At 48.3% G+C, this 16,317-nt stretch overlaps 1 protein-coding gene across 1 annotated transcript in view; it reads right to left on the reverse strand.

Moving 5' to 3' along the window:
- The window catches only part of Tiam1 (T cell lymphoma invasion and metastasis 1), a 377,147-nt gene that overhangs the window by 289,607 nt on the left and 71,223 nt on the right, over positions 1-16,317 (reverse strand). The window contains exon 2 of the mRNA XM_026787829.1: positions 7,572-7,624. The gene's annotated coding sequence lies outside the window, so the exon portion shown is untranslated. The remainder of the gene's footprint in view (positions 1-7,571; positions 7,625-16,317) is intronic.

Below are 16,317 nucleotides of genomic sequence, written 5' to 3' on the forward strand. Positions count from 1 at the left end.
AGCCAGGTGGGAAATCTGAACAGAGATATAGAGAGAGTAGGCAGAGTCAAAGAACTGCCATGTAGCTGCCGAAGGAGAAAGATGCCGCTGGAACCTTTCTGGTAGGCCACAGCCTCGGGGCAATACACAGATTAATAAAAATAGGTTAAGATATAAAAGCTAGCTAGAAATACGTGTGAACCATTGGCCAAACGGTGTTGGAATTAATATAGTTTCTGTGTGATTATTCAGATTCGGGAAGTTGGGAAATGAACGAGTCATCTCTGGTAACATGCTTCCAAGAATACTGATGCCCACTGTCAGCCACTAGACAAGGTCAAGATTCAACAATGATTTTCCCTAGAACACAGAAGACACTTCTTCATCTTGCCATAGCTGGGCTCCCCACACATCCCTTTGTTTCAAAGGAGCCACCCACCCCAAATCTCCATCATTAACATAGTACCTCGTTCTTCTGTCCCAACAGAAACCGGGACGAAGGCACTTCCTGGAAATGACCCACTGGCTTTCTACAGAAGCGGGTCCTCAGTCACAGCCACTCTTGCCGCTTTAAAGGCCTGCCTCCCGCCTAGACCTAAGTTCTCTATGGCAGCATAAGCACAGAGGGAAAGACCTAGTCGGGCCTCAAGGGACAGACCTATGTCCTAGATACAAAAACAGAGTCATGGGGTGAAAGCCAGCCTGGGCTACAAAGTAAGCTCTAACTTAGCCTGGGAAACCCAATGAGACTGCCTCAGAACTTAAAAAATAAGTCAAAAGAAAGCTGAGGATGTAGCTCCATGGTAGAGCTTGCCTAGCATATGCAAGAACTTAGATTTAGTACCTAGCGGTGTGAAACAGGAAACCGCCACTGAACCACGGGGGAGCCAGGGGAGCTCTTCCCTCCTTAAATGTCCATCAGGAGAGTCCCTGGAAAACTCGGACAATAGAAACAACACCCAAGCCATCCAGCAGTCAATTTAAGAAACTGAATGAGGAGCTAGAGGTAAAACAGTAAAACTCAGAATGGCCCTGGGTGGGAGGTCCTACACCAGGGCAGGCCCCCGCATCTGCATCACTCCAGGAGTGATGGGAGGCTGCGAGGCGAGAATCAATCAGGCCCAGAGCATCAGGCACAGCCATTCCACCAGGCCACAGTCACCATGATGCTGGCCGTGCATCAAGCTGCTCCCATGGGGGGCACCTCGCCACAGGCATGGTTGGCACAAGGTGAGGAGGACTTTGTGACTTAGGTCACAGTGACACACTTCTGATTTAGTAATCATCTTATCATAAATTTTTAAGGTTCTGAATTTTAATGTATGTTTATAAATATATCTGTGCAATATATGATGCATACAGAAGTTGGCCAAGTCTACACATGGCTGAATAATCCAATTCTTGTGCCCTTGGGGGCTCTAACACGAAAAACACCTCTAGGTCTAAGTCGGCCAGCACCTGGAATTCAGAAAAGGAGAACCACAGGGGCATGGGAGCAGGAAGAGATGCAGCTGACGAGAGAGCTGGAGAGGCAGAGACACTGAATTGCAACCTGACTCAACAGAAAGACGAGACAAGACAGCTGAGGTCATGTTCTGGGGAGAACGTAATACTGAACCGTGTCTGTCACTCAGGCCAGAGGGACTTTCCTGTAGAAACAGAGAAGCATCTGCTGGGCTTGGAAATGTCTCTTGTAAGAGGCTGGCAAATTCCTCTTGCTGCTTCCTTAAATTGCAAAGATCATGGTTTATTCCAGGTGACTAACTTTCAGATTTTAAATAAAACCCTTGTTCTATGAAAAAAAATGTCTTTCTCTCTTTCTCTCTCTTTCCCCATTCCTTTCTCTCTCCTCTCTCCCTCTCTCTCTCTCTCTCTCTCTCTCTCTCTCTCTCTCCCCTCTCTCTCTCTCTCTCTCTCTCTCTCTCTCTCTCTCCCTCCCTCCCTCCCTCCCTTCCTCCCTCCCTCTCTTTCTCTCTTTCTTTCTTTATGGTCTTTTTGAGACAGGGTTTCTCTGTGCAGATTTGGAACCTATCCTGGAACTGACTCTGTAGACCAGGCTGGCCTTGAACTCACAAAGATCCGCTTGCTTTTGCCTCCTGAGTTCGTGCACCACCACCTGGCCTACTTTGTCCCATTTCTTAAGACAGAGTCTTGTTCTCTGCAGCCCAGTCTGGTTTCAAATTCACAAATCCTCCTGCTTCTGCCTGCCAAGTACTGAGATTACGGGTGTGCGCCAGCACTCCCCGTTCTTCGGGAAGGCTTATAGGATGGGTACACAATCAGCGTGTACCCACAATCCAGCAGCAATTCCCTGTACTCCCACGCGGCACTATTGCTCTGATGACTATCTCAAGCATCCTGCTGTGTCATTTACAAATACATCAGTGGGTCGTGCTTTTCATATTCATAATCCCAACACTTTTACAGGCGTTTGCCTTTCGCATGTCACCGAAGCTGGTTACTGCTCTTTCAAGACCCTCCCTCCCCTCGCCAAGTCAGAGTCCTAACAAGATCCAAGGCTGCGTTTGCTTTGGTGTCCTTCATCCAAAGAGTCTCCTTCCTTCCCACTGCAATATTGTTCCTGCAATTCCTCTTCTTCACCTTGAACTCCATGCAGGTTATAAGGACTTCTCTCACCCTTATTTTCTCTTCCATCTCTTTTTAAAAACAATTTTTGCAGAGTGATCTGGAGAGATGGCTGAGTCGTTAAGAGTGTGGACTGCCCTTGCAAAGGATCCTGTTTGTTCCCAGAATTTATGTCCAGCAGCTCACAACTGCCCGCAAGTTCAGCTACAGGGTATCTGAAACCCGCTACTAGAATCTGTGGGCTCCTGCACACAGGCAGGCAGGCACACACACGTCAATCCTTTTTTACATTATTGTGATTGGGGCTGGTGAGATGTCTTGGCAACTAAAGGTGCCTGCTATCACCCTGATGGTCAGAGTTTGATCTACAGGACCCAGGTAAGAGTACAGACTCCAAGGTCAGGCATAGTAGTGCTCACCTTTAATTCCAGCACTTGGGAGGCAGAGTCAAGTGGATCTCTGTGAGTTCGAGACCAGCCTGGTCTACATAGTGAGTTCCAGGATAGCCATAGCTATATAGTGACACCCTGTCATGAGAGAGAGAGAACAGACTCCAGCAGGTTGTGCATGTGCACGCGCTCACACACACACACACACACACACACACACACACACACACACAAATGAATAAATAATAAAATGTAATTTAAAAACTGCTGCCAGCAAACCCTTTCTACGCCTGAAATACCAGCCTGTTCTACTGAGGCTCTAGCAAAGGGAAGATGGAAGAAACCGCGTCCTCACACCGTCACCCTTCACGGAAAACAGAGCCACAGATAATCCCCACAAACACCCTGCCACACCCTGCTCCAACACTTCGCGTAACTCAGGAGCACCACAGCTCCTGGGTCTCAGCTCAGTCCCATCATCTTTGGTTTTAAGATTTATTTATTTTTATTTGACATGTACAAGTGTCTGCCTGCATGTGTGCATCTGCACCGCATGGTTACTGTTGCCAAGGAGGCGAGAAGAGGCATCAGATTCCTTGCAACTGGAGAACTGGGGCTAGAACTGGAGTACCATAAGGTTGTGAGTCACGGTGAAGTGCTGGGGACCAAACCCCAGCCCTCTGTGGAAGCAAGTGCTATTACCTGCTAAACCTCCACTCCAGCCTCAGCTCCGTCATTACTAAAATTAAGAAGCACGGCAGAACATAACCGTAATACCAGCTCTCGAGGAGCTGAGGCAGGAGGACCAAAGGTCAAAGCCATTCAAAGGAGAAAAATGATGCCACTGATAAATTTAGAGGTGATTTAGAAGAGAATTCGGGGCCTATTAGATCCTATTTCCGGAGAAGATCCTTGAATTCTGAAGCAGAAATGTCTTTCCTCACCCCTACGGGGCTCCAGTTGGCTTCCTGCGGCATCAACTTCCCCCATGGGCTGGCACTGAGGCACTTGAGGACCAAGGGGTAGCAAAGAGCGCCCACCCAACCACCTTAATCACTTCACCACCACCTCTTCCAAGAAGTAGCCTGCATGGACCGAATGGTGACAGAAAGGAACGCCCAAAGAAATGAACCAGAGAAGTGGTTACCTCCAGCTAGTTCTGCCCGGTTTGTGCTCACTTCTGGCCTGCTCTGGTCACCCAAACTTTAAGGAGCTGAGTCGGAGTGAGACGTGGGGACTCGGGCTCCCAGCTCTACACCGGATCCATCCCTCTCCCATGGTGCTTTTCCTTGGACTCTTGGTCCTCACCATCACCAAGGCCCACAGTCAAGTTAGGGGTGAGTCTAGAAAATGACCCAAAGAGACTCCCATGCAGGTTTGGAGTGACAAGTCCCAGGCCAACCCAGCTCAAAAATGGGTACCACAGACGGGTGAAGTCTGTCTTCTCCCTTTCCCATGACAAACCAGGGACACCTGTGGTGGCTCTGCAGGCGAAGAATACTTTATCCACGCTTCTGTAACTCCTCTAGCACAGAAAGTCAAGGACTGTAGTACAGCCTACAGCCCCTGCAGGTTCTAAAGTGCCACTGTAGGAACAGATTCAGACAGCACCAGGTCCTACGAGGCCCCCGCTCCGCCCAAGCTTCAGCTTCATACTTCAAATGAAGACTGTTAATTACACATTATGATACCAATTATATCGAAATGCATTATGAAATGGAATCTTTGCTAAGCAATTCTACTATTTTAATTCTTTTCTTCTGCCATTTTTTAATAATCACTATGGTTTTTATTGCATTAAGATGCAATTAAGAATGAAAAGTCTTTTATATTTTAAATCTGCTTCATTATTCTCACATAAAGAATTCCACAGCCATCCATAATAATTTAACAATATGGCGAGAAGATAGGGAGACTATCTTAGGAAAAGTGAGCTAAACACCATTTAGGAGGAAAAGTCCAAGTCTCTTTATTTTGAAAGCCCTTAGCACAAGACGATAAAAAAATAGAGAACTCCTGACCAAAAGTAAAATAAGTCACACATTAATGAACATTCATAAGGAAGAGGAGAGAGGGTCTTATCCTAAGGAAGTCAGTGAGACAAGACCTCAAGGCTTGACCTCCTTGCTAGGCAGACTATTTGCCTCTGCCATCCACAGAGTTCAAATGCCATCACTAACATGAACCTGGCCTCCTGAACTGTACTTCGTTTGAGCTGCAGTTGGCCCTCCACACCCAAGGGTTCAACCACCAGACCTGACTGAAAACACAGCTAGCCCCCCAACCGTTGCCTCTTCTGTGCTGCTTGCTGTCCCGTTGCCGTCATCTCCTGTGTGGTCCCACGTGACCATCACCGTTGCGGCCTCTGCCCTGTACTAGGTGCAGTCTGGAGATGGTTGTTGGTTTGTTATCGTTTTTTAAAGCAGAGCATTCTCACACCCACACTGGTCTCAGCACCACTATGTAACTGAGGAACTCCTGATCCTCCTGCCTCCATCTCCCAAAGAAAGGGCTAGTTGACTTAGTCAGGGCTACTATTGTTGCAAGAAACACCATGGCCAAATGCAACCTGGGAAGGAAAGTGTTTACTGGGTTTACACTTCATATCACTGTTTATCACTGAGGAAGTCAGGACAGAAACTGCAACAGGGCAGGATCCTGGAGGCAGGAGCTGATGCAGAGGCCATGGAGGGGAGCTGCTTACTGGCTTGCTTCCCACGGTTTTCTCGGCCTACTTTCTCATAGAAGCCAGGACCACTAGACCAGGGAGGGCCCTACCCACAATGGGTTGGCCCCTCCCTCACCACTAATTAAGAATATGCTCTACAAGCTTCCGTGCAATCTTGCGGGGGCATTTTCTCAGATGAGGCATTTTCTCAGCGGAGGCTCCCTCCTCTCAGAGGACCGTGGCAAGTTGGCACGCAGCTCGCCAGCACACTGGTCCACCAGGGAAAATTTCAACCTACAACTTCTCCACCAAGCAATTTCTACCAGCTGACTGTCCAGAAAGGGCCCAGGTCTGCTCTGCCCCATGCAGAGCGAATCCTCAAAATCCCTCTCAAAATGAACCCAACGTCTGTCTGCTTCTCACCCGATCCATCACCTGCATGTTCTTCATGTCAGGTCTGACTTGCTCTCCCCGACTCTGCTCCTTTCTTGCAAATCCTGTAAGTTGTCCTGTGACCATCACACACACACACACACACACACACACACACACACACACAATCAAATAAAGAAAAACCGATCTCAGTTCTTCATTAGAGAACCAGTTAATAACATACAAATGGCAGAACCCAAATCCCATCTCTGTGTTACTCTGAAGAAAAGATCACAACTATGCTCAATTCCAGATCATCAATGGCTTTACAGTCATGTGGGGCTGCTAGGCACTGCAGTGACGGACGATGGGCTGACAGTACCTATCACTATTAACGATTAAGAAGGGCTATGTTATACCGTTACACTGCAATCTGCGCGACATTCTTGCCCCTGTTTTTACTCATTCATTCGACATAGTTGCACACCTGTTTCCCAGACTCGCCCTGAACTCCTGGGCCCAAGGAATGCTTCCATTCCCATTCCTGAGTCCCTGGAGCTCAGTAAGTGTCACCATGCCTGGCTGGAACGGAATCTGACCATATCTCGATAAAAACATTGGCGGACAGAAGGACACATGAAGGCACCGTTCGGCAACACCAGCAATGCAATCTATACCATAGAAACACCACAGGACGAATGTGCTGGGGGGCGAGAAAGGGGCAGACAAGGAAGGAGGAACGACATTCTGAAATGAGAGTCATCAAGACCTCCCAGCGAGCGCTCCTGTAATCTCCACACCAAGGATCTGGGAGCAGAAGGAATGAGTTCTAAACCAGCCTGAGCGAACACAGACAGACCCTGTCTTAGAGCAGTGGTTCTCAGCCTTCCTGATCCTGTGACCCTTTTGGTACAGTTCCTCAGGTTGTGATGATCCCTTCCCCAAGCATAAAGTTATTTCATCGCTACTTCATAAGTGTAATTTTGCTACTGTTATGAATTCTAATGTAAGTATCTGATATGCACAGTATCTGATATGCGACCCCTGGGAAAGCTGCAGTTGAACCCCAAAGGGGTCGCGACCCACAGGTTGAGAACCACTGTCGTAGACAGCTGGGGAGCTGAGATCAACCCCATGCGGTGTGGGTGTTGTTTAGGGTCTTGGGTCGTGCTGAGGCATTTTTTACCAACTGAAAACGCCATGAGACGCCAACACCCGTGACGCTGAACAATGAACTCTTGCTCTTTTATGTGACAATAGGATCATGGTGGTGCTGATCACTTTAGAGGACCGTGTACACCGAGAGCTGATCTCCCTCCTTCAGTCCCCTCAGAACTATTCCTCAGGCAACTGTACAAACCCCTGCAGCTGTGCTGGCCATACAGAATCTGTGCGGCCTTTTAATAACCAGAGGAACAGGTCTAGAAGGAAGGGTAAGGAATGAGAACCAATTAACACAAACATTGATTTGGGGCTTTTTTAATGTTTCAGTGTACTCATAACACCCCGCTAGTCCTTCGAGGCCCACAGCCAGCGTGTAGGGGAATGGCCAGTGTGTAGGGGACATAATTACTCACCGTTCGGAGCTCAAGCTTCGGAAAGTACCAACAGCCAGAACGCAGCCGGCCACCTACAAGTCCAAAAGAAAAGGCGCTGAGTAACAAGCAGCTTCTCAAAGCCCGTGCGCTTCATTCCATCAGCAAAGGGGAAAGAAAAGAACATACGTGTACATCAGTGGAGGAATCTATGCGGCCACCACAGCCAGGGCAGGCACGATGAGGAAGCAATAAAGGGCTTAGAATTGGTAGCCAAGTAATCTAGAACTCTCATCAGCTAAGCGAGTCACAGAGAACCCACCCTAGTGACATCACCCTAGTTCCACCTCCTGGAGGAACAGCATCCCTGGTCACATGGTCCTCCCAGGCTCACGGTCCTACTAAAGACAGCAGGGAAAGGCCGGGCATGTGTTACAGGTCTGTAGTCTCAGTTAGTCAAGGGACCGAAGCAGGAAGGCCGCAAGAGCCCCTCAGGAGCTCGCAGTCAGTAAACAACACAGCAAGACCCAACACTTCAACAAATAAAACAAAAAGCAAGAGGATAATACACATGTATTCTTATCGAGATGACTAGACTTTTCAAAGCTAACGTAGAGTCTCTTGAGGAGGGACCAAACATGGAAGAGACAGAATCGTGACAAGTAAGTACAAGTGAAGTGAAGATTTCAGACTGGAGACCAGGGCCTGGCTTCTTTTCAGTGAGAATCAGACACAAGGGGGTGACCCCCCCCACGGTGGGGGGGGGGCGAGCAATGAGCCCCACATTGCTCAGTATTGGGTCAGGCTGGACCACACATGATCTCCAACAAATAACATTTTTAGAAATATTATTTGGACATGTTTCTTAAGGCAGGCAGACTTCATGCAGATGACAGCAATGGACAGATGTCAACCCTGCTAGAATAAGGGGGTAGACAGGGCTCAGCTGAGAAGGAACATGGGAAAGACAGTGGCGGGGTGGAGGGTTACAGAAAGAGTGGGAGAGGGAGGCCAGTGGGTGGGAAACTACTAAAAGAAAACATCAATGTTGGACAGCTTCTTGATGGACGCAGGTCCAGCAGCGGGATGAAGGAGGAAGGGGATAAGAATAACGCATAAATACTCAAGGTGATCACTCATACCCCACGGAGATTCTCAGGAACTGAGTTAGCACAGTTCTACTAAAACTGCACAGCAAACCAATGACAAGTTGATGTCTAATTTTTAAAATGTTCAGAAAAGCCTGACTTGAATATGGGCAAACATAGACTATCAAGAACAGCATAGGCAGAGGTCCTGACCCCTAGAGGGGCTCCAGGTCAGAGGGTCTCTGCGGCCTTCACAAGGCCTAAAGAGAGAGATGATCCTGGGAGGCAGGAAGGTAGTTCTGTTCAACAGGGCTTAGTATCTGGTATTTGATGTGGGATTCCCCTCTGTATGCTGTGAGTACCATAGGTTAATAAAGGAGCTGGTTTGGCCTGATAGGGTAGAACAGAGCTGGGGGAGGGGGCGCTAAACTGAACGCTGGGAGAAAGGAGGCAGAGTCAGAGAGAAGCCATGGAGCTGCTGCTGGAAACAGATTTGCTGAAACTTTACTGCTAGCCCACAATCTCGTGATAATGCACAGATTAAGAGAAATGGGTTAAATTAAGTAAAATGTAAGAGTTAGCAAATAAGAAGCTAGAGCTCATGGGCCAAGCAGTGATTTAAAAAATATGGTTTCTGTGTGATTATTTCAGGGCCGGGTGTCCAGGAAACCAAGCAGCCTGAAGCAACAGGTATTGGTTCAAACTTCTGGAGTCTGACCCTGGGGAGTTTATTTTAGGCCTATTTAAGCAGAGCACAGTTTGGTCAACATTATTCTGGTGATATGAACTCCATCCACGTGCACAACAAAGCATGCATAGATCTCTTGGAGGAACAAAGTTAGCCAATACAGACCAGACATGACTACATGGAAATGCTTTGTAAAGTCCATAAAGATAGATTCCACAGACTGACTGAGGAAAACAAATTCACAATACGGGTTTGGGGAAGATGTTCCAGAAAAAGGTGAAAGGAAAGTCTCTGTCCACCCAGAGAGAGTCAAAGTCCCCAGGCTAGCAAACACTGTGCCCCCAGCCTTCTGGGGAAGACTACAGGTACAGCATTCCTTCCCTTGAAGGAAACCCCTTGTGCTTAATACTCCAGGTCCCCCTAGTGCTTCTCTGTGAACACAAAGACAACTGAGCTTCATACAGTCTAGAAGTTGCCCATGGTATTTTAACAAAGTAGTACAAGAGTAACTGATACAGAGAAGAAGAAGAAAATCAAAATTGAATGCCTGGACTTAAAACATTCCACAAAATCAAGACGTTTTTGATCATGGTCAAAATTATAAATCTCCCCAGCACACAGCCTAAACAATTTCCCCACCACCCGGATCCCAGGAAGTGCACTTGACAGATGGACAGAATGCCTTCCTTGCATCCTCAAGTGTCACAGACACACGCCTTATTGAAGGGTGTGGTCGTGCACATTGTTAGTCTCGGCATTCAGGAGGTAGAGGCAGGTGGATCTCAATGACCTCCAGATCAGCGAGGGCTACGTAAGTGAGAGCCTTTCTTTAAAAATAAATCTCCAAGGGCAAATGTGCTAAACATTCTATCTTATCTCTATCAGCAATAATCTACTAAGGTAGCTCTCCCTCCCCAGCCCCTCTGCAAGCCCAGAAGAAGCCACGATAGGGAAGGCAGGAAGCTGATCCTGCTTCCTTCCTGATGGGCCACCTGGGTCTGACCATCACTTGGCTTCTTTGAAGCCACTTGCCCCTCTGTTTCAGTTACAGGGGATGAAGAAGGGATTTCTTCCTTAAATCCCCATGTCCCTCTCGCCCTTCAGAACCTTACGACCCCTTCACCCAATACTCAAGTAAGTCACTTCTTTGAGTATGCAATATATTTTCCTGTCCGGTCTGTAACATGGATAGTCAGAAGGCAGAGAATCTGAAGCTCAAATTTCCATATCTGCTCTCAACTACAGGAGAAAAAGAGAGAGAGAGGCAGAGGAAGAAAAAAAGGAGGTAGGGAGGGAGAGAGGGAGGGGATAGGAAGGAAGGGATGATCCAGTTTCTCAGGCACATTTCATTTCATGGGGCGCCTGGGATGGAGTTAAAAGTGGCGGGTGTCCGAGGAGGCTCTAAATTTAAAGGTATCTTAAAATTCTACCCAGATTTTACATATACATGCACTTTTCTAAGAAAAGAAGTCCAAAAGGAAGACGATCACATTTGTCATGGGAGCCTCCAAACTTGACTGAGGTACTGCTGCAGGAACCGACCAGCACAGAGGTGGCCGCTGTGTCCTCAGGGAGGAAAGGAGGGGCAGCACTCACACCTACATCAGCAGGAGGGGGCCGACTAAAACCTCCAGCTGGGGCTGGAGGCCCTGCCTCCTTCCACCCACCCTGCAAGGCAGCTGGGATGGTGTGTTCCTGTGAATATCACTCACAGCTCCCTCCCAATAATCAAGTGACATTCGCAAAGCTCATCAGCTCAGCAGGTGTTCAGATGCACAAGCAATAGAAAAACAGTTCCGGGCCTGAGGAAAAAAGAATCATCCCTAGCATCCTGCCCTGAAACCCCCCAGGCTGCTGGGAGAGTGTGGGACAGAAAACCAAGAGACAGCAGAACAGCACAGACAAGAGGTCCAGAAATGTCTAGGGAAGTGGGGGGGGGGGATCCCGCAGCAGGTGTCTGTACCCCAGGCTGCAACCAGCCCTACGAACATGTGCCCCAACCCCCTGCCTGCCTGCCCTGTGACCAAGCATGTGATCACCCTGCCTAATCGCTAGCTTACCCTGGTTATGGAGATGATACGGTACCGCACAGACATGTCACTGACAAGTCACTGAGATGTGCCTTGCCCAGCCCAAGGTCTGTTGGACGGTATCTGTGTCCTTCGCAACAAGGGTGGTCTGCACAGAGCAACAGAAGGTGACAGGAGACATATGAGCTGACACTAAGGTTGATGCCAAAAGGAAGTGACAGGCCATCTGGGCGACCAGAGCCTGTTACCCACGTGGAGCCCCACGATTCTGCCCTTCTCCCCCACTGCTGTCCGCAGCCCAGAGCCTTGCTCGGGAGCCCTGGTGGACACCAAGGCGTTGTGGTGGACTGTGCGGTGGCCCTAGCCAAGGCAGAGCACTACTCTGAAACTCTGTCTCCTCACCTGACTACCAAGGGTCATCGGGGTCACAGGACTGATCTCTTCTAAGGACTGAAATCATGCAAAGTTCTCAGAACAATGGCCAGAGAGCAGAAATAACCACGTGCAAGCTGTCCTACTCAGGGGACTTCAGCTGGTTCTGAAGAGCCGGGTAACAAAGCGGCATCTGTGTATAAAGAACAGCCAAATACTGGCACCACCAGCCCAAAAGACAGCCATGCATGTCCTTGATCCTGAGATGGGTTGTGGATTTTAATGCCTCTAGAATTAGAGTGGGCACTGAATTTACCATGCATCATGCCGCCTGTTAAATGGGGACAATGCATGAAGCCAATGGGGTCTGCGGGGGGTGGGGGAACCCAACAATGTGTGCAAAATGCTCTCCAAAGGGCTTGGTTGGGAGTACCCAGAAATCACTTGTCTGTGCTTCTGTCCACCATCATGAGAAGCACGGAGATTGTCCTCGCTCTCACCTAATCCAGACAGCCCTCCACTCTGCTAACCAAGATGCTGGTCAAAGCCTTGGGAAACAAAAGACGCTGTGAAATTTAGGCATTTGCTAGAATCTCCCTGTTCTGCCGGCAGCTCAGGACGACTGACTCACAGAACGTTCATCACAAATTGCTGAGTGGCATCATGGAACATCCCCCCCAGTTCATCCAAGGTCAATGCTTTGCTTTTTTTTTTTTTTTTTTTTTTTTTTTTTTGGAATAAGCTGCATGTCATTGGGTTGCCTTTTTGGTAACCTCTACAGGAGCAGATGTTTCCTTATGGATCTGGGAAAGCCCCCATGGAAGAGAAACCTTCGGCAGAGTGGCTGGAGTGCTGGTTCAGTGGGTAAGCACATCTACCGCACTTGCAGAGGCCCAGGTCCCATTCCTAGCACCGACATGGCTGCTCAACTGCCCGTCACACTTGTTCTCCAGAGAATCAATTCCCTCCTCTGGTCTCCATGGACACCAGGCAGTCACAGAGCACACATACATGCACAGCAAGTGAAACACTCTTGTGATTAAAATAAGTAAAACTGAAAAGAATTAAAATTAAAAAACCATTTAGCAGAGGCACCAGAGAAACCAACCCACCATGAAGAAAAGGCACCAATAAAAGCATCCGAGGGGCTTGGGGACTGAGCTTAGCAGGAGGGTGCTGGCCTGGGAAGCACAGCCCTGGGTTCGCGGCCCAGCATTTAAAAAGAAAAACTGCACCCAAATCCATAAGAGAATAATTATAAAATCCATAAGAGAATAATTATAAAATCCATAAGAGAATAATTATAAAAGGGCAGAAAACTAAAACATTGAGTGAGCCAGTGGCCTCCATGGAGTCTGGGGAAGTCACTACAAGCTGATGCGCCCTGGTTTGGTACTAGAAAGGCCAAACTTCTAGTACTTAGCTTTTTGAATTTGTCTTTATTTTTCCCCTAGATTTGGGAACATTTCCATATACATGTTGAGATGTTGGAGGACGGAGTGAGCCACTTGTTCGTCCCGGTCGCCCAGTTAGCTTGGCCCTGAAATAATCACCTTGCAACATTGAGATACCTTGGGGACAGAATCCAAGTCTAAACATGGATATACCTTACATATATAGTTGTGGGATTATTTCAATAGTAGCAAAGTTTGAACTTTTGGAGAGTTTGGATTTAGATGTGCAGCCTTTTCCTTTCCTTTATCATCGCCATGGCTTCCTTGGTTCCCTGAAGACTTGAGAAATACTAACCAAACCAGGGTCCAATCAAAAACACAGATGCCGAAGAGCATGGGCCCTAGGTCAGATTGCTGGACACAAATCCTGATCTCCCTAACAGTGAGGCTGGTGACGCTGAGCCAATCCCCAAGATTCTGTATAAAGTGAGGGTAACGGCAGGTGGAGGGAGTGAGGATTCGGTCAGCAGATGCTCCTAAGAACTCCCAACACGGCAAACCACACAGACCTGCAGAAACCGTAAGCCATTCCTATTTTATATCAACTGGACCCCAGAAGCCCTTGCAATGGGGGGTGAGGGTGGGGGGCTCTGGTCTCCAGCAGACAGTGAAATGGGAAGACACGTGGTGAGACGGGACACAGGTCACAGACATGCCACATAGAGACCGTGGGACCGTGGTGGGTTTTCTTCAATACCGTTTTCTCTTGAGGCGCTGGGGAGCAAAGCCCAAAGGTGCTAGACACACACGCCACCACTGAGCTTCTTCCCCACCCCACAGGACCCAGTCCTGTGTTGTCTGAGCTTCATCATCCTCCCCAGCTGCTGCACAGGGTCGCACTGAGAATCCAAAGCCAGCCTCATGATATCGTAGGAGTTTTCTACTCTTCTTTGCTGTCCTGGAGTCAAAAAGGGACAACAAGAGCAAAACCTAGATCCTTGCCACTCTCAGGAAAGCGTGTCACTCACACGCATCAAAGCCACTGGGTTAGACATGACCAATGACACCTTCCTAGCTAAGACAAACACCCAAGTCACTGGGCCTGGCCACATCTTTCAACACTAAGCCGCCATTCATCTTCTACCCAAAGCCCCGGAGAGCGAGACCCAGCCAGTAAAACCCAGGGGAAAGGAAAAGAAAGACCTAGGATCCATTGTCCTCACCAGCCCACGCAGTCTCCCCACAGGTCACGGGGAGTTCTGGACTCATAAGCTGGTGTTTGAGTCATCACCAAGAAAGGCTAGGGCAGGTGTCTGGCGATAAGTGTGTGATGGATAAGGAGTGTGGATAAATGTCAAACGCAATGCCTGCACGGGCTGCGGGACAGCTTGCTTACACAGCTGTTTCCTTCCCCAGACAATGATGAAACAGCACTTTGGAATGTAGCTCGTCTTCAATTAAGACGTTTCTGTTGAAAAGCCCTCTTGGCAGGACCCGCGACGTACGTGTCACCGCTCTCTGACGTGGATCTCTCGAGGGTGGCAGGGCAGTTCATTTTTGTTGATTAAAGCAAATACAAAGGGAAAGGGCCGAACAACTGGTTAGCCAGTCAAACGCAATGATTCTTGACGAGGACGTACAATGGGTCATTTTGCTAGTGCTACAGACCAGCTCCCAGTTAGCTTGCATCCAGGCTTGGGATCCAAGCAACACCGAAATCTGTGCTGAGAGAAAGATAAAGTAAGGTTGGCCTGGGCAAGATTCTTCTTCTCTGTGATGGGATGTACGGAAGAGGAAGAACAGGAATGGGAAAGTACAGTCACTGCGGGATGAACAAGCCATGGGATTGGACAAGGGAGCTGCTGTCAGTCACTCCGCAGGACTGGCTCTTTAGTAAACTACGGTAGTCACTAATCGCAGCCACTTTGTTGAGATGACAACGGCTATAAATACCCAGACATTTCATTTTCTCTTTTCCTTTTCCAAGAGAACAAGGGTCCTGACAAGCAGCCCAACCAAGTGATGATTTCTGAGGCTACTGCCGACTTAGTCAATGCACGAAAGGGCACCAGAAGCCCATTTCCACTCCAAACAAAGTTTTCCTTTAATTGTTGCCACAAGGTCAAGTCTACAACTGCAATGAATTCACTCGTAACGGCCACAAGACGTGGAGGCAGTGGAATGCCGGTGCTTGCTAGTGGTCAGAGCATGAGTGCTGCAAGGCTGCTACACGTTTTTAAACTTGATTGTACATAATTGTTAATCACTGACCCATCTCCAACCCCCTGGGCCGGAGCACGTTGCTAGGCAACCCATTTTGCCCTAGATACTTCTGGAAAGCAAGTCAGACAACCAAAGTGTCAACTAAGTAAACACTAACTATTAGTGACAGGTCCAAATAAATGAGGGACGCCCAGCATCCTGAAGACATATTTATTTCATATTCCATCCTAATGCAAGCGTGTATTTCTCCATGTCTTACAACTGAGCCAATAAGCTGTCTTAGGTTCAATTGGATGCAATTGCCCTTTTGGTACAACCCAGACAAGTTGTGAGCCAGAGGGGTCCAAAGACCATGCAACAGAGGAATTGCTTTCTTGGGGACCACAAGCGTGCTCCGCATGCCGAGCATCTCATTTACTGGTCCACACACCAGCTGGGAAGGACAAACTACTTCTAAATGCCCAGATAAGGAGTTGCCTGCACTTTTCTATTTAAGATGATCACAAACTGATTTGACTATTGCTTGGACAATATCCACACATCCCCTGCCTTTTCAAATGCGCAGAGCCACGGGCAACAGAAGTAATTTTATTGTTCCTAATTTAAGATCAAGAACACCAGGGAACATCATGAAGATGGGGACAGAACAGCCAAGTACATGAAAAAACAAAGTCATTTAATGGGAAAGCTTAAGCAAGGCGGGTGGGTGGCTGGTGTCAAGGAACATGTCGTCATTCCTAGGAAGAATGTGAAATCTAATGACTCTTCATGTCCACATCCAAGAAGCCCAGTTCGCCACAGGGAGTTAGTGCTAAGTAACCCAATGGCCCTGTGTCTGTTCTCAGAGAATTGCCAGGAAGTTTTCACATTCGCTGCTGTGAGTAAAAACCAGCTCAGATAATGCTGGGGACAGGTGAGCACTGAGTAAGGACAGCTCAGGTAATGCTGGGGACAGATGAGCACTGAGTAAGGACAGCTCAGGTAATGCTGGGG

The sequence above is a fragment of the Microtus ochrogaster genome, chromosome 2 (genome assembly GCF_000317375.1).
Source record: "Microtus ochrogaster isolate Prairie Vole_2 chromosome 2, MicOch1.0, whole genome shotgun sequence".
Classification (NCBI taxonomy): domain Eukaryota; kingdom Metazoa; phylum Chordata; class Mammalia; order Rodentia; family Cricetidae; genus Microtus; species Microtus ochrogaster.